We start from the raw sequence: 25,628 nt of genomic DNA, 5'->3' as shown, positions 1-25,628 counted from the left end.
TTGATGGAACACCGTGCACCTGTCCAACCCAGAATAAAGCTGGGGTTAAGGGCTGCTAAGGAATCATGCTTCATGGTCCAAAGGTCCATGTCCTGAAATAAAGTAGCCCCATTCCATTACATGCCACACCCTGCCAAGCTGGGGCAATTGGGCAGAGATTTCTCAGGAAATAAAACAGGAAACGTGGAAAGGACAAAGGGGAAGCCAAAAACGTGTGCCTCTGGGGCTTGGTAGTTACCATCCAGCTTGGCTGAGAAGCCATAAGGATGTCTTGGGACTTCCACCCAGCCTCTACCAGAGCCTTCACCACACACACAACCAACAGCTCAGCCACTTACCCAGGCAACAGCCAACTCAGACATGTTTAGGCATCTGTGGAAACCAGGGCAAAGTACAATTTCCATACTTCTGATAAAAACACAGATTACCAAGCACAGAGCAAAATATTACTCTAAAATTTGGGTTTATTGACTAAATAAACAGGTGGGGAGGGGAAGCAGGAAGCTAGGCAGCACCTAGCTGAGCCAATGCAGTCAGATTAGCCCTACAGTGCTGGCATCAAAAACCTACTTGCGCCTGAGAAACAAAACTCTTGTTATGCGTCTGTGTTGTTTGTGATTAGTTCCTCTTATTTCTACCTGAGTACATACTAATGTTTTCTGTTTTGTTGTGTTGTGAACGTCAGACTTTCTTAGCTAGGATAAGAGGAACCAAGAAAAGAGGAGTTTTTGCCCAGGATGAGGCCAGAGAACTAAAGAGGAAGCAGCCTTCTGCGGGTGGAGGAGTGTGATGGAGGCACAGCAGGAATCCAAGAGAGAGAACCCGAGGGTGAGAGTTGAGGGCTGGCCACTGCTCCCCACCTGGGGCCTTCCTTGTCCCTGCTAAGCACCTTTTCCTTTGCAAACCCTGAAAATGAACCACCAGGAAACTAGGACTCCACTTAATCTTCAGGTGAATACCTAAGGAACAGTGGAAGGTGAAAAAGTAAGCCAGCCCATGGTGAAGGGACATGGTAAAGGACACAGTGACTTCAGAACAGAAAAACAAACAAGACAAAAAAAGAAAAGAAAAGGAAAAAAAAAGTGTAAGCACCAACACTATAAACCTCCCAATACTTCTCGGACTTCCCTGGTGGTCCAGTGGTTAAGAATCCGTGCTTCCAGTACTGAGGGCACGTGTTCGATCCCTGGTCGGGGAAGTTCCACATGCTGCGCACTGCGGCCAAACAAACAAACCTCCCAGTACTTCTCTGAGATGTTTGCCTCTAGCAATGGTAGGAATGTCCGTGAGAGCAGCATCTAGAAGCTACACAGGCAAAATCCAAAGGATCTCGAGATCCCCCAGGCTGTCCTGATGTGTGACGATACCAGCAGAAACAACCTTGCATGGTCTTTCCCACTATGCGTATTTCAAGTGAGGAAAAGAAAAGAAGAACAAGTTCAGAGAGACTGTGGTTCAGAGTATCATGACAGCTGAATTGATGAAGGAATGCAACCACAAACATTTACAGCCTAGGGAATGCAGAACATTGGCTCAGGTGATCAATAAAGAAAGTAGTAAGGACTTTTTCAAAGACTGTTTCTTGTTTATGAAAGTAAAAACATCTAATTCAAGTAAAATGATATCCAGAAACTTAGGAGGAAATGTGACTCATTTAAGAAAACCTCACAAAAGTTTATCTCACAGATACTTGGAAGTTCTAAAGGCCAAAGCATTTTAAAGAGAAAAAAAAAAAACTCCCTCAATTTTTTTCATCCATAAATATCAGAAAGATAAACCCAGAAGCAACGGAGTAGGCTTTCAAAACACTCTAAGATGTTCATACCCTTTAATCCAAGATTTCTATTTCTGGGAATTTGTACCCAGGAACTAATTACACAAATGAGAAAAGAAAAATGAAATTGTAAACTGCAAATTCATCTAGAATAGCAAAAAAAAAAAAAAAAAAAGTGGAAATAACCTAAAATGTCCATCATTAGGGGAATGTTTTAACCTCATTACATTAACAGAATTAGGGCTTCCCTGGTGGCGCAGTGGTTGAGAGTCCGCCTTCCGATGCAGGGTACACGGGTTTGTGCCCCGGTCCAGGAAGATCCCACATGCCGCGAAGCGGCTGGGCCCATGAGCCGTGGCCGCTGAGCCTGCGTGTCCGGAGCCTGTGCTCCGCAACGGGAGAGGCCACAACAGTGAGAGGCCCGCATACCGCAAAAAAAAAAAAAAAGTACGTAAAGAAACATTAACAGGATTACATAACCATTAAAAATCTTTTTAAGGACAATGATAAAAACATGATATTTGATAAAATATTTAAGGGAATCTGATGAATACAATTGTGACAGTGTAGATTGACGAGAAGGGGACAACCACATGTAGCCAGTATAGGCTTCAAATTGTCTCCCCTGTTTACAACACTAATGACCTTGGACTAAGCACATGATCTCACTACCTGCAGGGCCCTCATGTTCAAACTGGTAACCTCAGAGTCTTGAGTGTTGCTGTGAAGACAGAGGCAATGCCTCTTGCTTCTTCTGAAGCATGGAACAAAGTAGTCAGTAGGTGGCAGCTACTGCTTCTAAGATACATAAAAACCCCTATGCATATGCAAAGTAAAATACAAAGTTTTTTATTAAAAAAAATCTATTTTCTATGTTGTACCTTCAATTTTTAAAAGACTAGAAAGCAAAAACACAAAACAAAAAAAAAGCCTTTTGACACAAAAGGCTTTCTCTAGTTCTCTAGTTGCGCAGGCTTTCTCTAGTTGCGGAGAGCGGGGGGCTACTCTTCACTGCGGTGGCTTCTCTTGTGGAGCACGGGCTCTAGGTGCGCGGGCTTCAGTAGTTGTGGCTTGCGGGCTCTAGAGCACAGGGTCAGTAGTTGTGGCGCACGGGCTTAGTTGCTCTGTGGCATGTGGGATCTTCCTGGACCCCGGAAGGGCTCAAACCCGTGTCCCCAAGCGGATTCTTAACCACTGCGCCACCAAGAAAGTCCCTCCCCTAAGTAAGTGCTTTTTCAATCTCATATGACACCAAGGCGAGGCAAGAGCATTCCCACCGAAGCCAGGAGCTCTGGACTGTTTAGAAGCCTCTCCCTTTCTGCCCTTATCTCCCCACTGCATAAATTATTGCAAACTTTTGGATTATCTTAATCAAGTTAGTTGTAGGCATAGATCCTGTCTTAAACAAAAGACCACATAACTTGCCTCTTTTCTATGTTTCTGAGAAGTGGGGAAGGAAGATTAACTTAAAGATTTTTTTCATATTTGAGGGCAAGTGACTCAGAATACACTTATTCAAGACAGCAGGTAAGTGTGGCTTCAGAGCCAGGCTGAGGGTCAGCTCTGCCGGTGACGCTGTGAAGGTCACTTCATCTCTCTGAGCTTTGGTTTACTCATGTGTAAAGTGAACTTTATCTTGTTGCAAGAATTAAATGAGCAGGAGCATAAAGCTTCTTGTACGGTCCCTCAGAAAGCCCCAGAGGCCTGTCCCAGACGGTGATGCCCTGCCCCCGATCTACCCCCCTCACTGGCTGCCCTCGCTCCTCAGCTGATGGCTACCTTCACTGGTGCAGAGGGCACAACTGCTTCCTTAATTAAAACATTGTCATGTCCAAGCTAAACAGCACCCAGGTAGGCCCGCTCCATCCTCCAGCAATCAGTCAGCTACAAAACCCACCAACAGCAGGCCTGGAGGTCCACATGGGGTGCAGAGCCTGCTCTGTGGTTCTTCTGAAGACCACAACTCACAGACGTGGCGTGCTCAGTTGGCGACAACATAACTGGATACAATGGTACTTAAAAATATGAAAATGTTCACAAACTATGGGTATCACTTTACAATAATAAAATTTCATTTATTCAATAGGAAACTTCAAAGCACTAGCCACAGCTTATTCTATATGTGAAAGACCACCCTGCAGGCCCCAGCAGAGATCCCCATAACTAGGATCTCTAAGAGCTACAGACTTGGGCTGAGGCCCACCTGGGGTCCTGGCTGGCCAGCCTCAGTCAAAACCAATGACCCTCCAGTCCTCCCTCTTATCCTCCTCTGAAAAATGAAGAGGGGAGCAAACCAACAAGGCTGTTCTGAAAACAAAATCAGGACTATGGGAAAATTCCTGGTAAACTGAAAATGCCTACACAATCAAGCCATTCATATATATATTTTTTAAATTACAGAGTCAAGTTATTACTTAAATATTAATTCTAAAAGTAAAAGGCCAATGGAACAGTTTGGAAATCAAGGAGAAACTTTCCGTACTTCTACAACCTTAACTATAGTTGCTGTATATTGTTTTAATATTTTACACTTGTGATGAGTATACCTATTGCTTTACAATTTGCTTTTTCAAGCCTTTAAATTTTTCATTACTTAAGTATGAGCTACTGTCACCATCACACATGGTTCCTTCCAATTCTGAGTCACTAAGGCTAGTCACAACACCAAGGGTCAGGCTTTCTATAACCTAGGTAACATTCAACTCAAGCACAAAATCACCAACCCAGATGGGAGCAAGGCCTCTGTGTGGCAGGGCTGCCCTCAAAATCCAGGAAGGAAAAGATCGCCCTCAAGCCTTCACCCCAACAAAGGGGACAGAATCAGAGAGAAGCCTGGAGGTGGAAAGAAGAGACAAGACAGGCCCTGTGAGGGGCGGGATGGGAGTGTGTTCCATGCAGGGTCAGAAGCCTCATCCATGTCGACAACCTCAACAGCATCCCTGTGACCCTGAGTCACCAAGGAGAGGTCCGAGTATACTGAATACACTTAGGCTGAGAAAAGAATAACACATCTTAGAAGGATTTTCAATAGAATTGGATAATATAACATCAGTTTGAGCCCTTTAAACATATATTTCTCTTAATTAGCAAATTCACTCAAGTAGACCCTGCACTTTGAGCGATACCGAAGTTACTGCGCTGGCACCATGAATCAGGGACAGGTGCTGAGCTCTCGGGGTCTATGGTCCGCTCCCTCACACTGCCCTCCCCAAGTTGTATGAGGAGGGGGCTGTCAATATCCTGGTTTTGGAGATGTTGAAATATTTGGCCAAGGAAGACCATGGTTACCTAGTAGTAGCGCTGGCACTCAAACCCAGGGCTGTGTGGCTCTGAAACCATGTTACTTCCTATACCTTACTGCAAATACTACCTTTTTTCTGCAGGAACTGGCGGTGGAAGTTACACACTAACTGCATGGATTTGTGAGCATAAGCCATATGAAAAGAGAGGCAGAACCCAGGCAGCTGCTGTATTACCAACTAAAAACATAAATTCAGGCAAAGGAACTGAGTTAAGACTGACGCCAGTCCTACTGTGGAAGCCCCTCTCATCAGAGTTTAGCACTGCTTCCTAAGAACTTCCACACTAATCCTTGAGCCTCCAGGGACATAAGTGACTTTTGTTAAAATAAGCCACTTGAATCACCCCTCCCCCATCTGCATTTCTGACTTCTCACCTGACGCTCTCTCTTCTGTGCAGAGCTTCAACCTGCTGTGTCTACTACCCCAAAACAGCTCCCTATTGAACTCCATCTTCCAGGAGGAGGTCCAAACCCGAGCTTGGCCTGCAAGGCAGGTCACACAACCTGAAGTCTGCCCACCCAGCCTTCCCCTCCTCCACCCTCAGCAGCCCCTTCACACCGTCAAGTTCTTTACAATGCCGTGCCTCTGCCTGGGCCTCTCCTTCCAGTCACTGCCACCTGGAGAGCGCCTGGAGAGTGGCAAAACCACTCCGAAGTCACCTCCCTGAAGGCCAGCTTCTGTGCAGTGTCCTGAGGGCGGTCAGATCCACCCTCCTCTGTCTGCCCTTACTTTGTACACACTCCCATCTGCTACTGTCACAAAGATGGGATCGCTTCTAAGCTCACCTCCTGACAGTCACCTGAATCTCGGGATCCCAGAACTGTGAGGAGAGACAAGTGTCAGGGGCACTGCACACACAGTGGCCAGGAAGGCTCCCTTCGACCCACCTTGCCCAGCTCCCATCATCGGCGTACACTCCTTCCAAACACTCAGCCCAGGAGTGAACTTTAAATAAAAAGCAGGCACTTCGACATAGCAGCCTAATGGAGTTCCCCAGCTCATTACTGACAACTCTGCCGCTCTATCAATATATAAATCACAGACAGGCCTCTGGAAAAAAAGAGCCAACAGATGCAAGTTTCCTGGTCAGAGAAAGGCCCGTGAATACTAGCAGACCTCAAGGCAGGTTGTGTAGTTAACTGGATGCCATCCCTGCACGGTGGCAGCAGCCTGGAGTCTACACTTCATCGTGGGCCTTGGCCTCTAACAGCCTCATCTCCTCACCAATGCCTCTCTGGCGAGCAACTCACCTAGGGAAGCTGACACATGACATCACGCTTTATGTTCGATGTCAGTGAGGCTGTGCATGTCTGCCTCATCCTCTCCAGTACTCTAAAGAAATGCACTGTGAAATGAGCAAATACCCTTTTCCATGCCTGGAGAGTGAATGATGTCGGCCAGTCTCCTTACAGGTATCAGACATAACATAATAGGAAGACTGGAGGACACACACACATACCACATTTGAGTGGTACCTACTGTATACCATCCTATTACCTCCATATCTGATTATTCAGAACATCTTTATTATGATGATTCTTTTCATCAGTAATAAACCATTTAACATCTGTGAGGCTTTAAAGTTTAGTATTTTTTTGCTTACACAAGCCCTTTATATAGCTGATACACTGTATTCTGTTAATAAACTGAAAAAAAACAGTCCCTAAAATATTCAGAATCTGGCCAGAAGGCCACAAGAAGTCACTGTTGGATAGTCATGGTCATTGGCACAATCCACACCCAACTCTCAAACCCACCCAGCAGCTCTGGGCCCAGGGAGGGGCCTCTCAGGCTGCAGGAAAAGTCTCATCTGTGAGGACATATTCGACAGAACAAGTCAAATGTTTGGAATTTTCACTTAACATTTATTTCACAAGTTTCTCAAGTACCACTCAACTGAAAAGTAATCATCTCAATGTACTCTTTAATCAATAAACATGAAACAACTCTGCTCAAAACGCTCAAGTTCCACAAATGTTTCCCTATGAAAAGTATGGCACAAAAAAATAACAAAAACAAAATAAGTAACCTTTTGACAGTCAGGCAGAAAGGTGTTTAGTGATCCAAATTCAGACCAAAAAAACAGTCCTTTCAGCAGATGCACCAGTATTTCCTCTACAAGTGACACATTCTGGGATATCTACACTGCCAAACATAACCAACCACCAAGGAAGCAAAACCTAATGGAAAAACCCCAAGCTGGCAACCAGGAGCCCTGACTCTGGTCCCAGGACAGGCCGCTGGCTGTGTAACTCTACTAAAGTGGTGGACAGGTCTGGTACCCCTTTCTCCATCAGAAGAAGGAATATCCATCACCACCCACACTGTTCAGAAATATTCTGGGGACAAAAAATGAGAGGTGAAAATGCTTTGGAATGTGTCTTCCATAAATACAAGTCATCATTATTATTAGCTCAAAGAAGACCAGGAAAATAGGATGACAGAATATCAGAGGTGAGAGGGAGCTTAGAGATGGGATGATCCAGGAATTCCTAATCTGGGGTCCAGGCCTCTGATGCTGTCCACAAGTGTGCTTTCTGGGAAGAAGTCCATAGTTGTTATCAGATTCTCAAAAGGTTAAGAACCTCCAAGGCTCTCCTTTTACAAACATGAAAACTGAGACCATAAGATATGTGATTGTCCTAGGCCTCAGGGTTAGTCAGGAAAAGGCTGGACAGAGCCCAGCGTTCCTAGTCTCCATCTATGCTCCTCCCCCTCTACTATCGCACATTCCAGGGAGGAAAAAAGTCACATAAAGCTCACATAGCTAAATAAATAATTTTTTTAAAAATGGGGCTTCTCTGGTGGCGCAGTGGTTAAGAATCCACCTGCCAATGTAGGGGACACGGGTTCGAGCCCTAGTCCAGGAAGATCCCACATGCCGCGGAGCAACTAAGCCCCTGTGCCACAACTACCGAGCCTGCGCCTTAGAGCCTGTGCTCCGCAACAAAGAGAAGCCACCGCAGTGAGAAGCCCGCGCACCACAACGAAGTGTAGCCCCCACTCGCCTCAACTAGAGAAAGCTGCGCGCAACGAAGACCCAACGCGGCCAAAAATAAATTAAAAAAAAAACCAAAAACCACCACACACGTGGTTTCTAAAGTTATAGCAAAATTTCCATCCTTTTTTTTTTTCTTAATGCTTCTGAGGCCTTTGATCGCTGAGGCCTTTGATTGTTGAGATAGCATTTTATTCATTCTATATTCTCATATGCTGTTCTTTCAGTGCCTAATGTCAGGAAACACTCAGATGATGTTTTAATATTGAAAATAAAGATTTTATTCTAGGAAACAAGAAAACTAGACTACATGATGCTGTTTTATTAAGCAAACAGATAAACATACAATCATGGGAATGACTACAAGCTAATATATAACATAAGTAAGGAGTTTTTGTCATTTTGTGTTTTTAATTAAAATACCAAAGCTTGTGCTCTTAGATGGCCACTGCCCCTCGAATAGCTACCATTGGAACCACACATACGCCAAGAATGTTGCATTGTGCAGAATACTCTGAGAATTCTTCTTTTAACACTGCCTTCAGTCAGCATAGCATAATCGTCTGAATACCACCAGTCTCAAGGCACTCCTACACAGCCATCCCAGGGACCACTACTGGGCCCATCAGGAACCAGGTTTCAGGCACTGACATGCTTTCAGGTATGCGAAGGATCAATGCCAGGGCCATAAAGTAAGGTCTCTACCTGTGGAATGCACACTGACTGACTTCGTAACTAACGCACTGCTGCGCTGCCTTCAGGTATGCCGCTGCACTTCCAAACAATCTTAATTGGAAAAAAACTGAGCCAGCACTATCGCTCATGTGAATGTGGTCATTACCCAAATAATCTACAGGGTGGCCTCCACAAAGTCACCAGTACAATCTGATGGCAGATAAGGCAGGCCCGAGTTAGATGGGAGGTCCAGGTAAGGGTAGCCAGAGAGCACTTGGTAAAAGCTATCATGATCTCTAAACACAAGGTGCCATTACTATTATTAAGGAATCTATGCCACCTTTTTGATATTCCATAACATCCTGGAATCAACTGTGACCTGGTCAGAAGAAGGAAACCTGAGCACCAGGCCCTTAACTTGGTCTGCACAGATTATTATTTAAGTGAATAATTATTATTATTTAAGTGAATAATAATTATTCAAGTGAATAATAAGAAATGAAAAAATGTAAGGACAAATGCCCCTCATCTCCCACCCCAGAAATTGCCTGGCCATCAGAGATCTGGACTGGGCATCCAAGACTGGGAAAGACAACTTTATCTCCCAGCAACAAGCCATGTTCAAAACCTAGATATTGGGACTTCCCTGGTGGTCCATTGGTTAAGACTCCACCTTCCAATGCAGGGGGCCTGGGTTCGATCCCTGGTTGGGGAACTAAGATCCCACATGCCGCGGGGCAACTGAGCCCATGCGCCCAACTAAGATCCGACACAAATGAATGAATGAATGAATGAATTTTTAAAAATCAACACGCTTTATAAAAAAGGACATGGAGTATTTATTTTAAAAAAAACAGATACAGCTTTCTATATATGCCTGCTGTTAGATCATTTAAATATTATGACCTATATCTTATACATTTGAGACTAAAAGTAATAAAGTTTCAGTTCCCCAACAGCATGAGCTAAGAATGATATTTCCATTCAAATGAATTTTTATTCTTCCCCAAAAAAGTGAATTAAGAGTGCAGACCTAATCACTCATCTATTCCTCTGTGTTACGTTACTTTCCCAAGTAATAAATATCATCAGCCTAATGGCCAGTTTCTTAAAGCTGCAAGACAATTGTCAAAAGAAAAACACACCACAGGAAAGTTTTTGATGTAGTGGTCTCATATCTCAACTAACATAACCTCACCAAGGAGACTGTGAAACTCTAGAATTAAGTTTAAGTGCACACAGATTATTGTTTCCCATGTGAATCAAGAGAAACCCCAGTTGCACTGGCTCCCATTCAATGCCTCTATGGGGAGGCTGCAGGCAGGCTTGTGAATCAAGTGTAATAAGAACTTTCGTGCAAGAAGGGGAGGGCTGGCATTCAACTGAGCCCACCTGGTTGGCTCCCTTGCCCTGGGTTAAAACAGAACTTCAGCATATTGGGATAACTGAAGAGGAAGGAACTGCAGAGAAGGGAAGGAATTGGTGTGAGCTCACCGCCCGTAGCCCAGGTTTAAATTCTCTGAGCTGGTCTCCTGATTTTCATCAGGACAGCCAGGGTGTGTTTGGTAAACAGTGTAATGAGTAGCCGTGGAGTCTCTGAGCAGCCAACCCTCCTTAACCACAGGAACACAGGACAGTTGGGGTAAAGGAGAGAAGACAAGACCCAGGAATGGTGCACAGACCCCACCTGAAGGCCGCCTTCCCTCAGGCACCCAACCCGAGAGCAGCATCCTCAAAGGCTGCAGCTGTGTGGGACTCCCGGCGACAGCACAACTCGCTCCCCTGACCAACTCCTCTGAAAAGAAAACCAGCCTTCCCAGGTGGAGCTGAAACCCAACAAGCCACTGAAACTGAGCAGCAGCAGAAATCACTACCTCTCCAATCCTAGGCCTCTCCGGATGCCCCAGCAGGCTGGAAACTCACGTTTCTAGAAATGACAGTCTGGGAAAACTACGAGGGGCAACCGGGCAAACACCCCCAGCCTCTCCTGCCCGTTCCCCCAGTCCTAGGACCCGCTCACAAAGAACGGCTTGCCATCCCCCCGCCCCACAGAGCCAGAAGAGGGACAGGGAGGGTGGGAAGGAAGGAAATGGAGGACGGTCATCAAAGCGCCCCAAATACGCGCGTCCGCATATGTGTCCCGCCTGCTCTGGCCGCCCCCTCCCCTCCAGGCCACCCTCGGGCCCAGCCCTGCCCTCTAACCGGCGCCAACCGGGCCCCCTCTCCTCCGGCGCGGCTCCCCGAGACGCCCGCGCTTCCCCCAGGGAACCCCTGCACCCCTCGGCTTCCCCGCATCCCCTCCCCAAGTCTCTCCTAAAGTCGTCCGTCCCCCCTTCTGCGGCAGCGCTCTTGCCTCCGCGGGCCCCGCTCCCCAACTTCTCTCTCCAGCAAGCCCTCAACCCGAGAACTCGTCCTCTCCTCTGTGGCGCCCCCGCACCAACCCCGCACCCCTCGGCCCCCAGCTTTCCTCAAGCCCAGCCCACCCGCCCTCCGGAGGCCCCTCGACGTCCTCTCTGGCGCCCCCCTCGGCCCCCGGACGCCCCTCGGCGCCCGCGGTGGCCCCAGAACACACCCCCTCCCACAGCGACAGGAAGTTCGCCCGCCGGCGGCGCGGCCCCAGAGGCTGCCCTCGGGCGCGGAGCGCGGCCCCAGCGTGGCGGCCTGACAGGGCGCGGGCCCGGCCGCCGACCAGCGCCCCGCGTCCGTCCGCGGCGCCCCAACCGTCGCGGCGTGCCCCTCACCTTGGCCGCTGTTCGCCTCCCGACACGCCGCGCACCCTTCTCTGGCCGCGACCGCGTCTTCAGCCCCGGCTCCGGCCCCGGCCCGGCTCCCGCCCTCGCTCTGGCCGCACTGTCCAGCCCTGCCCTGCCCCGCCGCGGCAGCTTCTGCCGCCAGCCCCGAGCGCCCCGCCCCCGCCGCGCCCGCTGTGCTCGCGCCATTGGCTGCTGGGAGCCTGCCCCGCCCCACAGCCCCTTCAGCGTCCCTGATTGGGCCAGAGGAGCGACGAGGCGGCACGCCCCCTAGCGCGCCAAAGGGACCTCTCGTGGGCGTCATTGGCGACTACCTTTGTCAATCAAAGGGGGAGAGGCTGCTTAACCGAGGAGAGGGCGGCTGGGGTCACTTTCCCCGAGTCGCTCAGAGGCTGAGGTCCGCAAGACTTACTGCCTGGAGTCAGTGTTTCGGCTTTGCGGGCGCCCAGAGGTGGGGGCCGCGGGAGGGTCGCACCGCACTTAACTGGGAATTCAGGGAAGGTAGTCTTTCTGAAAGTTTTCTCCCCTAAGGCACTCACAGAAGCCAATGTCATCAGGGCTTCCTCAGATTCACTTGAGCCGGCTTAGTTTAAGCAAGACGGAGAGCGGGTGTGTGTGTGTGTGTGTGTGTGTGTGTGTGCGCGTGTGTGTGTGCGCGCGCGCTCGTGCGTGTTCACAGAGCCCACGCGAGGGTTTGGGGAACCGATGCCAGGTAACTTGTCGGGGGGGCCGGAGTAAATAAATAAATGTCAAAGCCAGGATTAGAAACCGGGTCAGCCAGATCCCAGGCCTGAAGTGGATCCACATCACCACCTTGAAAATAATCACGACGATGGTGCAGCAATATGGAAAAACGCTTAAACTAAAATGTTAAAAGGAAAAGCCAGATACGCAATGGTGGGGACTCTAAAACTGCTACTACCTTTGCACAAGGACCAGAAACAGAGTGGTTTTTCCCTTTTTTAAGTATTTGTTCTGTTGCAATGTGCTTGTGATAATAATAATTAAGAAAGAGGAAAAAGAAAGGGACCACCTGCTTTGTGACCTAGAGGGGTGGGGTAGGGAGGGTGGGAGGGAGACGCAAGAGGGAGGAGATATGGGGATATATGTATATGTATAGCTGATTCACTTTGTTATACAGCAGAAACTAACACACCATTGTAAAGCAATTAGACTCCAATAAAGATGTTAAAAAAATAATAAAATCAAGACAAAAAAAAGGATCCATACAGTCTAAAGAGAGGTGGGGGAGGGGAGGTGGGGGAGGGATGGATTGGGAGTTTGGTGTTAGCAGATACAAACTATTATATATAGGATGGATAAACAACAAGGCCCTACTGTATAGCACAGGGAACTATATTCAATATCCTGTGATAAATCATAACAGAAAAGAATATGGAAAAGAATGTATATATGTGTAAAACTGAATCACTTTGTTGTACAGCAGAAATTAACACAACATTGTAAATCAACTATACTCCGATAAAAATAATAATAAAAGAGATACAATTGACATATATATTTTAAAAAAGCACTACCATGCTGTGCCAGGACCAGCTACTGCCAAGAACTCCCTGCCATTCTCCAGAACTCAGCCCACAGGGACCACTCTGCCACCCAAAACACCTCTGGACCATGTGTGCAGAACTCAGTCATCAGCTGGGGTCTCCCAGCCCTCTGAGATCTAGGGAAATTCCAGGTGCACTGCTTTTCCAGGCCCTCTGAAGATCCAGAGTCTCCCCATGGTTTCTGAACAAGTGCATCACCTCTGTCTCCAGCCTCCTGCTCTTTCCCACATGTTCGCTGGTCCTTGCCATCATCCCCGTCTCCATTTGCACCCACTCACATAATCCCCCTTCACACCAACCACTGGTGAGGCTAGCAGGGGTTCCTGCAGACTGAACCCCACAGGGAGGCATCCAGCCTGGCACTGCCTAGCAACACGAGACACCTCCTGAGCCCTTTTGGCCTCTTGGTTCTGAGGTCACTACCTGGCTATGTGACCCAGGCAGCGCTCTGGGCTCTGCACACTGGCTCCCTTCTTTTCTCTCCCCTTCCTTCTGAAGACAAAAACAAAATTCCTCTCATTTCTTTCACCAGAACTCTGACACTTGCTCAGCTCTTTGAGTCTCATCTCTGTTCCAGCAGCTTATCAGGCTATTTTTCCAAAGAGACCTCCCCTTTCCAAGCTGTGAGCATCCCAACTTTGACCCCCACAAACATTTCACAATGTTGCACCCAGCCTCCTCCCATCAGATCCAAACAGGCCGGGAGCCCAATCCTGCCTCTGCTCCTCCCCCACTGAGGGGCCTTGGGCAAGTCGCTGCAGCTCTCTGCATCTCTGTGTCCCAATCTGTAACACGGGGGTGATGACAGAGCTCACCTCACAGGACTGTGGCAAGGAGTAAATGGGGCAAATCAGGTAGAAGCACGGGAAGCAGCTCTGGATGCAGGCGTGAGTGCTTAGTATCTGAGCGGTTAACGTGGTCACACTTTGTCAATGTCATTTTGCTCCCTTCTTCTTGCAAAATGTGCTCATTACCTGAGTCTGGGGCAAAGGTTGACTGGTCCTTTATTAGCCATTTCCCACTAAACAGCCAGGATAAACAGACAGCCGATGTTAAAACATACTTTCACAGAGAACAAAACATTCTCCAAAAAATTTGAAACGTCCAGATACAGTTCTTGTACAGTGATATACGTGTGTCTTCCAAGAAAAAAAAAGTCAAAATCTGTTACAGATATTCACTTGATCGACAAGTACTTCCAATGTTTAGAGAATGTGCAGGGCAAGGGATGGGGTGGATCGAGGGAGGGACGGACCTGGGTCCTGTTTGTGCTCCTGGGAAGACTCAGCAAGGACGTAGAGTCTAGAAGAGGCCTCCCCGATGAGTGACCGCAGTGATCCCTGGAGGGCGACGATATTGAAGGCAGTGATATTTAACTGAGCCAAAGTGGATGGAAAGGATGAGGGCAAAGGCCCAGAGGCAAGCAATCCTGCTGTCCAAGGAGACAGGAGGGTTCTGCTTGGCTGGAGCATGCAGCTGAGCAGTGAGTAGCCCTGTGATGCTGGCAATCTGCTTTGCCACTCCAGGTCTCAGTTTTCTCAGCTGTAAAATGGGTATAATCACAGAGTCTAACACTTAGAGAAACCGCAAGGATTCTTGAGATCACGTCTGTGATGCTCTTAGGACATAGCTGGCACAGCCAGAGGTTGTTGAGCGCTTTCCAAGGACCTGTTTGCATTTTGTAAAAGTGCTCTTTTTAAAAATTTGTGATTAAAAAAAGAACATGGGCCCAAGAACATGCTCTCTGCACCAACTGTTAATAGTCTAGAGACATCAAAGTGTTAACTGTTGAGGCCGGAGGAACACATTTCTGAATATACCTTGGAATGAAGCTCTCCTCTGCCAAGTCATGTAAAGATCTGAATTCCTTGTAAATGTGTCCTTGATTAGGAGGCAATTAACCCAGGCTTTCTTGCTTTGCTTTGTTTTGCTCCACGCCTGCCTGCCTGCACGCGTCTGCTCACATAAAATGGTACCAGCGAGTACACGGCTCCACTCACATGCGCCAGGCTCAACTCAACACCACTGGGCAAGACCCCTGGGCCTGGAGCCTGCTCCCGTCCAAAGTCGGCAAGATATGGTCACATCATCTGGATCGCGTTTCCCAAAGTGGGCATCTCCAGGATGCCCTGCACTGGGATCACCCCATTTCCCACAAGTTCCTCAATTGGTTCTTATGCCTCACACAGTTTGAAGCTCTATTCCTGACACTGACAGATACCCTAACTTTTACTAGGTGGAAAAGCTCATTTGGGGAGTTCAGGGTTACAGTGTTGCCATTGGTGCCAAAGTGGAACAAGTATCAACAATGAGACAAATAGGTTCAAGTTGAGTGTTTTGAAACTTTGAATGAAGGCCTGGCAATGCCCAGACTTTATGTGATACATTGTATTTTCTACCATGTGATAAAGATATAAACTCCCTCAGGAACTCCTTCCTTGAGTCCCTGAATTTCAGGAGGATGAGGAGGTCCTGAACACCACATTGATTCCATTCTGAATCCAAAGTATCATCTTACCCTTTTTCAGGCTCCCAGATCAGATAAATTGAAGGTCATCCTGTGATTGTAAAGCAAGATTTTGTTTTACAGTGTTATCATGTGCATCTATTCCTGTGAATCCAGATTTCCTTGATACAAAATAAAATTAGATACTGAAGTTAATTGTTTTTAAAAACTGGAACAGTCGGGCCTCCCTGGTGGCGCGGTGGTTAAGAATCCACCTGCCAATGCAGGGGACATGGGTTCAAGCCCTGGTCCGGGAAGATCCCACATGCCACGGAGCAACTAAGCCCGTATGCTACAACTACTGAGCCCGTGTGCCACAGCTACTGAAGCCTATGCACCTAGAGCCCGTGCTCCGCAACAAGAGAAGCCACCGCAATGAGAAGCCCGCACATCGCAATGAAGAGTAGCCCCTGCTCGCTGCAACTAGAGAAAGCCCGTGCACAGCAACAAAGACCCAACGCAGCCAAAAAATAAATAAATGAAAAAAATCTATAAAAACAAAACCGAAACAAAAAGATCTCAAACTGTATATTCATCAAAAAAGTAACATTGCTCTTATTATTGGTTCATTTTATAACAAATATGTAAATGTTATGAAATTGAACTTTTAAAAGAAGTTGTACACCAATACTTACATTATAAAATAAATGGACACCAATAAAATGCTGCTACTGATTACATGTAGGATGTCATGGAAAGACTCCCACAATTAAAAACATAAAGAGGTTTTGAAACCACAGCTGGAGACAGTGGGGAGCCCTCAAGGACTGCTCTTCGCCCCCAGACCAGCTATTACCAAAGGTTCTCTGACCAGGAGTGACCTTCATCCGTGTGTCCGTGCCCGACTTGTTGAATCACCATCTGTGAACGCTGGACAGGGGCTCTGCCCTGGGGGCGTCCACATCTCACCTGGGGTGGGCGTGGGCACCTCCAGGTGGGTGGGACTTGGGACCCCTCCTCAGCCAGGGCACGGGATTGTATGTGTCTCCATGTTACTGTCACGGCAGTAGTACAAGAAGCAGCGCCGGAGGTCAGACTTCCACCCCAACGCTGGTTAAAGTGACCACCACCCTGGTCGCTTCCTGGTGTCAGAGGAAAGGAGGAGAGGCCTGAGGGCCACAGGCCCAGTTTTATCTTTTGTGAAAAAGAATTTTCCCCCCTGCCAACAATGAGGGAAACCTAGGACTCAGGCAAAGGCTCAGGGGTTCCTTGTTCTTTTTTTGCTTTGTTTTTGTTTTTGCAGAGCAGTTTTCGGTTTACAGGTTTGGACATGTCACCTCGCTTCCCAGCCTCAATGTGCTCAACTGGACAGGGGAACAGCGGCTCACCACCACCACCACCCCCGCCTGGGAGGGTGGAGGAACTAAACATGCTAATGGATGAAAAGGACTTTGCCTGGTGCCCAGCGCACAGCAGGCGCTCGCCCGACTGATGCTGATGTGGGTATCGGCCCAAACCATCAGGCGCCTCCTTGGGACTTCCCTGGTGGCCCGGGTTCGATCCCTGGTCAGGGAACTAGATCCCACATGAATGCCACAACTAAGGAGCCCACCTGCCACAACTAAGACCCGGTGCAACCAAGTAAATAAATAATAATTAAAAAAAAAAAAAAGACTCTGTGCTTCCACTGAAGGGGGCAGGGGTTTGATCCCCGGTGGGGGAACTAAATCCCACATGCCGCTTAGTGAGGAGGTGGAGCGGGGAGCACCTCCTCATCTGTAAAGGGGAGAGCAGGCAGGGGAGGGGCCTGGCAGGGCCCAGGGGACGTGGCAGCACCCTCTCCCTCTCCTGCACCCCCTGCCCTACAAGAAGCAGAGCCACGGGGTGCCGCTCCCCAAAGTGGGCATGGCCCGGGGAAGGTGGACTTCCAGCCCAAGTGAGTGCCAGATTCACTGGCATCATCTTCCACGAAGGAATATGGGCACCATCCCTCCAGATCACCGGCTGCCCCACCCTGCTGCCTGTGTTTCCACTCCCGCAGCCCTCTGTTCTTCCCAGGCCCAGTTCCTGCCCCCGCCTGGACTCCCTGTGCACCCTTCTCCCTCTGTGGGAGCCTCCGACCAAGTCTGAGATCCGTCAGAAACCACCCTCCAATCCAGACAGCCCCACTGTGGGCAGGGGATTGGGGAGGCCAACTCCACATTGAGCTCAAGAAATTCCTGTGCCCTGTGGACTGCCCATGGTCACCCACTTCCTCCTCTCTCTGGGTCCGGGCAGCAGATGGTAGAGCCACACCAGAGCCTGCCAGGGTAGGTCACGGATGGTTTTGAACCATCTGAACTGGAGCTGTGTATGCCGTGTGGCGGGTGCTCAGAAGTGTGTGTGACGAAGGACTATTCCTTTTCTTCTCCAGGAGCATGAATGATGGACAGCAGTTCAGAATGGGGGGTCAGCAGGGTAACAGGCAGAGGGGCGACATTTCATATTGGAATGCAGTATTGGGCAGGCGGTGGGGTGGGTGGGAGAGATTGGTGGAGGAGGCTGTTTGGGGGCCACAGAACATCAAGGCCAGAGACCCCAAAGGATGACCAGGTGAGTCCATCCCTGCTCCTAAGTTGAGGAAGTGGAAGTCCAGGGAAGTCAGGCGAGTTACCAGAGGTTCTCCAGCCAACAGGGCCAGAGACCCTCACAAACCGGGGTCTCCTGGCTGCTTCTCCTGTGTTCCTTACTTCCCCACAGCAATCCCCCCTTTCCCTCCAACACAGCAGACATGTGACGCCGGGTATCGAGCTGGGCATGAATGAAAACCACTCATTCCCCACTTTCCAGCAAGTAATGCTGGCGGGGGCCAGAGGAGGTGGCTGTGAGCAGTGATGCTGAGGGGCCCAAGCAGTGCTCTGGGGACGGGGTCCCGGAGGGCCCCTGAGAAAAGCAGAGTTTGAGTAGATTCTGGAAGATTCACAGGGCAGGACTTGGAAGGACGGGTCTGAGGGGCAGGTAATGGGAGCAGTGAGGGGCGGGGCGGAGGGGTGTCAGTCAGCCCGAGGTGAAGCACAGGAAGATTCCTCAAGGCTGTAGTCAAACATCCCTCCTTATGGTTTGAGACCAAGGGCAGGGGCGGCCAGCCGAGGGCACGCTCCCGGGAGCTATCCCCTGGGCGTCTGGGTCCTGGCAGCTCCCGGGGGGCTGGGGGGCGAAGGGCCGAGGCTGCTTCCTGCTGTCCCTCCAGCAGGCTCAGACACGCCCTTCCTGTTGTGACAACTCTGTTCTCTGTGCAACTGGTTCTAGCCCGTGGCTTGGGTTTCAGATTTCGGCCCATGCAATCTTTGAGGCTGATGGGAGTATCATGTGGACTCTGGGGAAAGCCAGCCCGTCAAGCCCGGCCTGGCTTCATTGCAGCTCACAGCCTTCTTGTTGGGCGCCCAGACAGTGGGCTCCCCGAGCCAGGGCCTCCCGGGGGCCAGGCCTGGGAGACTGCCGCTACTCCCTCGTTCAGGCAGCCTTCACCCTGCACCTACTGGGACAGATCACCTGCTGGGTGTCCACGGAGGGCCCAAGGGGCTGAACTGGCCCTGGCTTCTTCCAGGCCCCAATAACAATCACATTCACCACCAAAATGACCCCCTTCCATGGCGACAGGCCCCAGGATGGTGCTTTATACAAGAGAACTCCTGCTTCCTCACGACAAGTCCTTTTTGCACTTGGGGAAACTGAGGCTCGGAGGGGTAAAGTGACTTGTCCAAGGTCATAGGCTCTTGTCTGGCTCCAAAGCCATACCCTTTGCACTACCCCACACCACGCTGAGTCTCCCAGTAGAGAGGGCACGGGGAGAGCAGAGGCCCTGTCACTCGTCAGTGTCCCCTGGCCTGGGGGCCTCCCTGAGCACTGGCCTTGGAGCCTGGCCCGATGTCGGGCACTGTTTCCAGGCACTTACTCTGTGGTCTCTGCGCCCTCTCCCACTTCCTTGCTCTGCTGTCCCCCGCTCACCTGCTAATGTGCCCTCAGTTTACAGAAAAACTGATTAGAAAGTACAGAGTTCCCACCTACCCACACCCCCCCACACACAATAGTTTCCCCTATTATTTATGTCCATATTAGTGTGGTGCATTTGTTATAATTGAGGAACCAATATTAATACACTATCACTCACTAAAGTTCAGAGTTTGCATTAGGCTTCATGTCTTGTGCTGCACATTCTTTGGACTTTGACCAATGCATAGTGACATGTGTCCATCCTTATTATATCAGACAGAATAGTTCCATTGCCCTGAAATCCCCCCGTGCCCCACCAGTTCATCCCTCTCCCCACCCCAACCCCTGGCAACCACTGATCCTTTTACCCTTTCCATAGTTTTGCCTTTTCCAGAATGTCATAGAGCTGGAGTCATACAGTCTGTTCCATTTTCAGAGTGGCTTCAATATGCATGTAAGTTTCCTCCACATCTTACTGTGGCTTGATAGCTCATTCCTTTTTATCTCTGATAATATTCCATTGCCAGAATGTACCACAGTTTATTTATCCATTCAGCCACTGAAGGACATCTTTGTGGCTTCCAAGTTTGGGCAATTATGCATAGAACTGCTATAAACATTCTTGAGCAGGTTTTTGTGTGGACATAAGTTCTCATTTAGGTAAATACCAAGGAATGGTGATATTTTTTTTCAGCTTTGTATTTACAGGCTTTTGTGTCATAGAACTGTGAGATCAGAAAAAGCACCTATGAGAAATTTGGATAAATATGGGTGGAGTTATATGAAAATGTTTGAGGCCACCAGAACCGTACTCAAGCTGGGGGGAAAGGTGAGGATGATTTAGTGGGAGGAGAGAGAGGTGAGAGGTGAGAGTGAGTTCACTTGTGTGGAACTGAAAAGTCAAGGGCCGGCAGAGGAGAGTGGCAGGTGCTGGGTCAGAAGATGGTTTAGAGACTCAAGGACGTGGTCGTTTAACTGGGCCTCAGGAATGGGCAGGATTTCAGCAGATGGGGGAGGGGAGGGGAGGGGAGGATGCCAGGTTGTGGGAACAGCAGGACTGTGAGGTGGGCATGGGGCATGAATGGCTGGGAAGCGGGATGCCTGGAGGTTCCGTCGTACCTGTAAGTAGGAAACTTGCTCCAGGCCAAATGACAGGCCTTTCCAGGTATGGGAGCTGAGGCTCCAAGAACGCTCCCAAGCTGAAGGGATTCCTGGGCTGCCAGTTCACTAAAATTTTCCATCTGTCCTCCTGTTCCTTGCTTTCTCAAAGCCTTTCTGTTTGGGCTCACTCGCCTGGAGGCGTGGGACACAGCACCCTCTGGGCAGGAAGTGAGTGTAATGTAACCATGACCCCCACCCCACCCCAGTTTTTATGGCTGTGACTCAACCCTCACCCAGCCCAGGGCTCTGCCAGTTCCCCCTCCCCTGACACTTGCACACGTTCCCACTCCCCAGCTGGGCTGCTCTCCTCCGCAAGCCAGCTGGTGGGACCTGGAGGCTGCTGCTCAGGGGACAGTGGGAATAGAGAAGGCAGCCCCACAACAAAGCTTTGTGATCATTGCTGCTAAAAATAGCAGGACAGCAGGACTTCCCTGGCGGTCCAGTGGTTAAGACTGCATGCTCCCCAATGCAGGGGACATGGGTTCGATCCTTGGTCGGGGAACTAAGATCCTGCATGCTGCACGGTGCGGCCAAATAAAGTTAATATATTTTAAAAATAAAAATAGCAGGACAGCAACCAGGGCAGCCCAGACCCAGGTGCACAAGCTCGGCCACTGCCTCTTCCCAGCTGGCAGGGAAGGATGGCAATCACCCTCATGTCATCATGCACACTTTGGAGACAAGGAAACAGACTCAGAGATGTGATGGTGCGGACCCACACAGACAGTCAGTGGACGAGGGTTCTCCCGGGACTCAGATTCCAGAGTCAGGCTTTGAAATCAGAGATTTATTGAGCACCTACTATCCACTGGCCACTGTTCTGAGTGCTGTGGTGAATGAGATGACAAGTCCCTGTCCTTGTGGGGCAAATCCCCTGGGGCAGAGGGGGAGAGGGATACTCCACAAATCAGCAAGTGAACAGAAAATTTGCTCGCAGGGTCCTAGAACTTGGCCCGTCCTCTCCCCGCCAGCGGTGCTGGGCTGGCACAGGCAAGTTGCTCTCTCTCCTCCCCATGCCCTGGAATGACTCTTCCCCTTAAGCCCCAGATGAAAGTTCTAGGTCACCTCTGAACATTGGGACAGCACATGCCTTCAGCTCAGGGAACTGCTAGAAGCTCAGAGGCAGAGAGGCCCTACCAGCCACCTGTGCCAGTCTTACCCATGATGGATGCCCTCTACCGCACCCCTGGGAGTGGTACCCTCCTGAGATGCGAGGCTCATAAGATGACCCATTCTGCACCTGAGCAATGCTACCAAGAAAGGGCCCCCTTACACCAAACCAACACCTACCGCCCCACTTCTGCCCCCTGCTCCTGGGTCTGCCTTCTGAAACACCCTGACTACATATTATTCCTCTTCACCTAATAGCCCCTCAATTTTTAAAAATTTTTATTTATTTTTTATTTTTAGCCATGCCGCATGGCTTGTGGGATCTTAGTTCCCTAACCAGGGATTCAACCCGGGCCACTGTAGTGAAAGCATGAGTCCTAACCACTGGACCACCAGGGAACTCCCGGCCCTTCAATATTTTGTGTCACCCCTAAATCTTCTCTTCTTGAGACTAAATTTCTTCCAATTTTAAACAATTCCTCACACACTGTTTGCCCCCCACCCCTTTATTTTTTTTTGCGGTACGCGGGTCTCTCACTGTTGTGGCCTCTCCCGTTGCGGAGCACAGGCTCTGGACGCTCAGGCTCAGCGGCCATGGCTCACGGGCCCAGCCGCTCCACGGCATGTGGGATCTTCCCAGACCGGGGCACGAACCCATGTCCCCTGCATCGGCAGGCGGACTCTCAACCACTGCGCCACCAGGGAAGCCCCTCACACACTGTTTGATCTTGCTCTGGCTTGTCACTGCCGCCAGCGTCTGCTGCTCTAACTCTGTCCAGAAGTGCTTCACACAGTGACCACTGAGGGCCCCAGCCACGCAGGACAAATTCCAGCCCGCCCAGTTCTTTCTTACCTCAGCCTGGGGGTGCGTGGCAGTGACCCTGGGGCAGCAGGAGCCACACAGGTGAGGGCGAGGGCCATCACAAATGAGCAGGCACCTTAGACTCCTTCAGTCAGTCATTCAACTGTCATCCATCAAGTGCGTGCCATACTCTGGATCGGGTCAAGCAGAGGTTGTGCTGCCCTCACGGAGCTGATGGTTTTGTGGGGGAGAAAGTAGAAAAGCAGGTAAATACCTAAGATAACTTCAGATAGCGATCAATGCTTTGAAGAAAGCCACAGAAGATGATAAGATACTTTGGCTGGAAGGATGATCAGGAAAGCTTCTCTGAGAAGGTGCCCTAAATGAAGAGATGGAGCCGGCCCCACAGAGATCAAGGGGAAGAGAATTCCACGTAGAGGCCAGTGCAAAGGCCCTGAGGCAGTGGTGAGCGTGGCACCCTCAGAGGCCTCTGTGGCTCCAGCAAAAGGAGCAAGAGTGGGCGGTGGGGAGATGAGGCTGGAGCTTGAGTTTATTCTAAATTACAAGGGAAGTTTTCTTGGTGGGCGTTAAGTCTCAGGTATCATCTGACTTATGCTTTAAAATTTAAGAGACAGGGGCTTCCCTGGTGGCGCAGTGGTTGAGAGTCCGCGTGCCGATGCAGGGGACGTGGGTTCGTCGGTCCGGGAGGATCCCACATGCCACGGAGTGGCTGGGCCCGTGGGCCATGGCTGCTGAGCCTGCGCGTCTGGAGCCTGTGCTCCGCAACGGGAGAGGCCACACAGTGAGAGGCCCGCGTACCGCAAAAAAAAAAAAAAAAAAAAGTGTGTGTTTATGGTGTGTAAATTAGACCTCAATAAAACTGTTCAAAACAAGATTTGAAGATTTCTCCTCTAGCACCCTCTGGATTTTATGCTCCATGATGACAGGGACTGACCCACCTTGTTTAGCAAAGTGTCCCCAGGACCTCAAACAGCTATGACACACAGTGAGCACCCAGTAAATACCAGTAGAATGAATGAATGAATGAAGCCTATTAAAAGTTATAATCTTCAGTTGGGTGCACAGCACCTCACAGCCTCCTTCTCTCTCCTCTCCTCTCCCTCACCTCCCTACTTGAAATACTTATCCCCACGGCTGGTCCACTTCCTCTGGGATCTCCCTGCCACGCCACGACCCTGACCTCACCAGGCCTACCATGGCCCCGGTTGTGAAGTCCCAGAGCCCCTTTCAGGGCTGAGCTCCTGTGACCCCTCGCAGATCTCGTCACGCTTTCCTACATCCCGGCTTCCACGAGCTGCTGAGCCGAGCTCCTCACTCCTCTCTGACTGCCCCTTCTCAGCCCCTTCTTCTTGTTCCTTGTGGCCTCCGCCCTCAGGCAATCTCCTGGAGCATCCGTTCCCAGCTCCATGCCAGTGGCCCTCGATTCTATATCACAGTCCAACTTCAGATCCTCAAGTGCCAACGTGACACCCCACAGGAGTGTCCCCAAGATTCCTCAAGTTCAACATCCCTAAAACTAAAGGCATCATCTTCCCCTGAGCCCTGCATGAATGGTACCTCCTTCCAGAAAGCTGAGCATCCTTCTTGAGGTCTCTCTCCCCTTCTTCACCCATCCTCCCCCACCAAGTCCTGTCGACGCTACTTCCAAACACCACTTTTTTCCCCAGGACACCGTCATCTATTGTCTGGATGACCATTCTCCCATCTGTTCTCCACATCGTAACCTGAGTGACCTATTACAGGTTAAAATTCTTTCAGTTGCAGCCAACTCTCTCTAACTCTGGCTGAAAATAGTGGTGGAGTTACAGGAAGGAGACAGGCAGTGTTCCGTGCAATCGAAGGAAGAACTGAAAGGTCAGGACTAGGGAAAGAAAGTGACCGGACAGCCCCCAGTCTCAGCCTCTGAAGCTTGTTTCTGGAACACGTCTTCAAGGGGCCTTCACCTCAACAGTTTCTGTGCTGACCCGAGTAGCAGACATGTCCCCAAGACCCACTTGGGGGATCAAGCTCCTTCCAGACCAGGAGAAATCACCTGTGCCCAGCAGCCAGCCCTCCCATCCCCCAAGCAGATCAGATGGCTCCCCTAATCCTGAATATCTGTCCAGACACAACACAGAGAGCCAGCCTCTCTTATCCGCTGCCCTCCGCCCCTCCAAAACCTCTGCCCAGTCACAGTCAGCTCTTTCCAGGCCCTTCATGGCCCCTCCAAGGGTCCACTTGAGCAGCCTGCCCTCTGGTCTCACCCACCTCTGGGAATGTTCCTTTCTCATCTCTCTCCCCTTCAGACTGAACTCTGCAGAGCAAGGACTTGCCTGTTTTGCTCAGGGCTGTGCCCCCAGCACCCAGTGCTATCAAATCGCTAATGCTCCTTCGATATTGGGTGATTTAATGTGAAAACAGGGAATTCCGCATGCTAAGGAGAAGTTTGTGCCTGGGACAGACCGTATGTGAGAAGAGTTTGCCTGTCAGTCCAGCTCTCCGGCAGACTTATTTTCATTCTTATTCTGAGTACAAGATTCAGGAACCGAAGTAAACCAGTGACTTTCTCGCTGCACAGTTGTTACATGGAAACAATATTATTTCATAGCCATGAATAATAGGATCTCACTGAACAGCTCCTGGAAAGTACTTTAGTTAACGTAACTTTGCCAAGTTTACCTAATTCTGCTTCGAAGGCTCAAACCCCTTTTACACACACGCCCCCTGCTGGTCAACGGAGAATTGCTCCTGGCTCTAAAGATCTGCAACCCGGGGTGCACAAGCCACTTCCTCCACCAACCCTCCCACCCCCAATATCCTCCTTAGTCCATAACCTCAGCTCTTCTTTGCTGTGCTTCCCTCCAGCCTCTCCCCGCCTCGATCATCCTCTGAACCACCCACAGAGTCTCATCTCTAAGAAGACCTCCCTTGTCACTCTACTCCTCAGTAACATTCAATGGCTCCCTAGTGCCAGATTCTTTAGCCTGGCATCCAGGATCCTTCATAATTTGGTCCTGAATCCTCTTTATGAAATTCACCCCCCACTGCTCCCCTGCCTCCCATCCAGTTT

The 25,628-nt window shown here is 49.8% G+C and overlaps 1 protein-coding gene across 2 annotated transcripts in view; it reads right to left on the bottom strand.

The window, feature by feature from the left end:
- The window catches only part of PACSIN2 (protein kinase C and casein kinase substrate in neurons 2), a 139,531-nt gene extending 127,888 nt beyond the window's left edge, over positions 1-11,643 (bottom strand). For both annotated transcript variants that reach the window (XM_033865896.2, XM_033865897.2), the window contains exon 1: positions 11,491-11,643. The gene's annotated coding sequence lies outside the window, so the exon portion shown is untranslated. The remainder of the gene's footprint in view (positions 1-11,490) is intronic.
- Between the last annotated feature and the right edge of the window lie 13,985 nt (positions 11,644-25,628).

Source organism: Tursiops truncatus, chromosome 11, assembly GCF_011762595.2.
Source record: "Tursiops truncatus isolate mTurTru1 chromosome 11, mTurTru1.mat.Y, whole genome shotgun sequence".
Taxonomy (NCBI): Eukaryota; Metazoa; Chordata; class Mammalia; order Artiodactyla; family Delphinidae; genus Tursiops; species Tursiops truncatus.
Note: the sequence above shows the minus strand (reverse complement) of the source record. Positions and strands in the feature narration are given on the sequence as shown.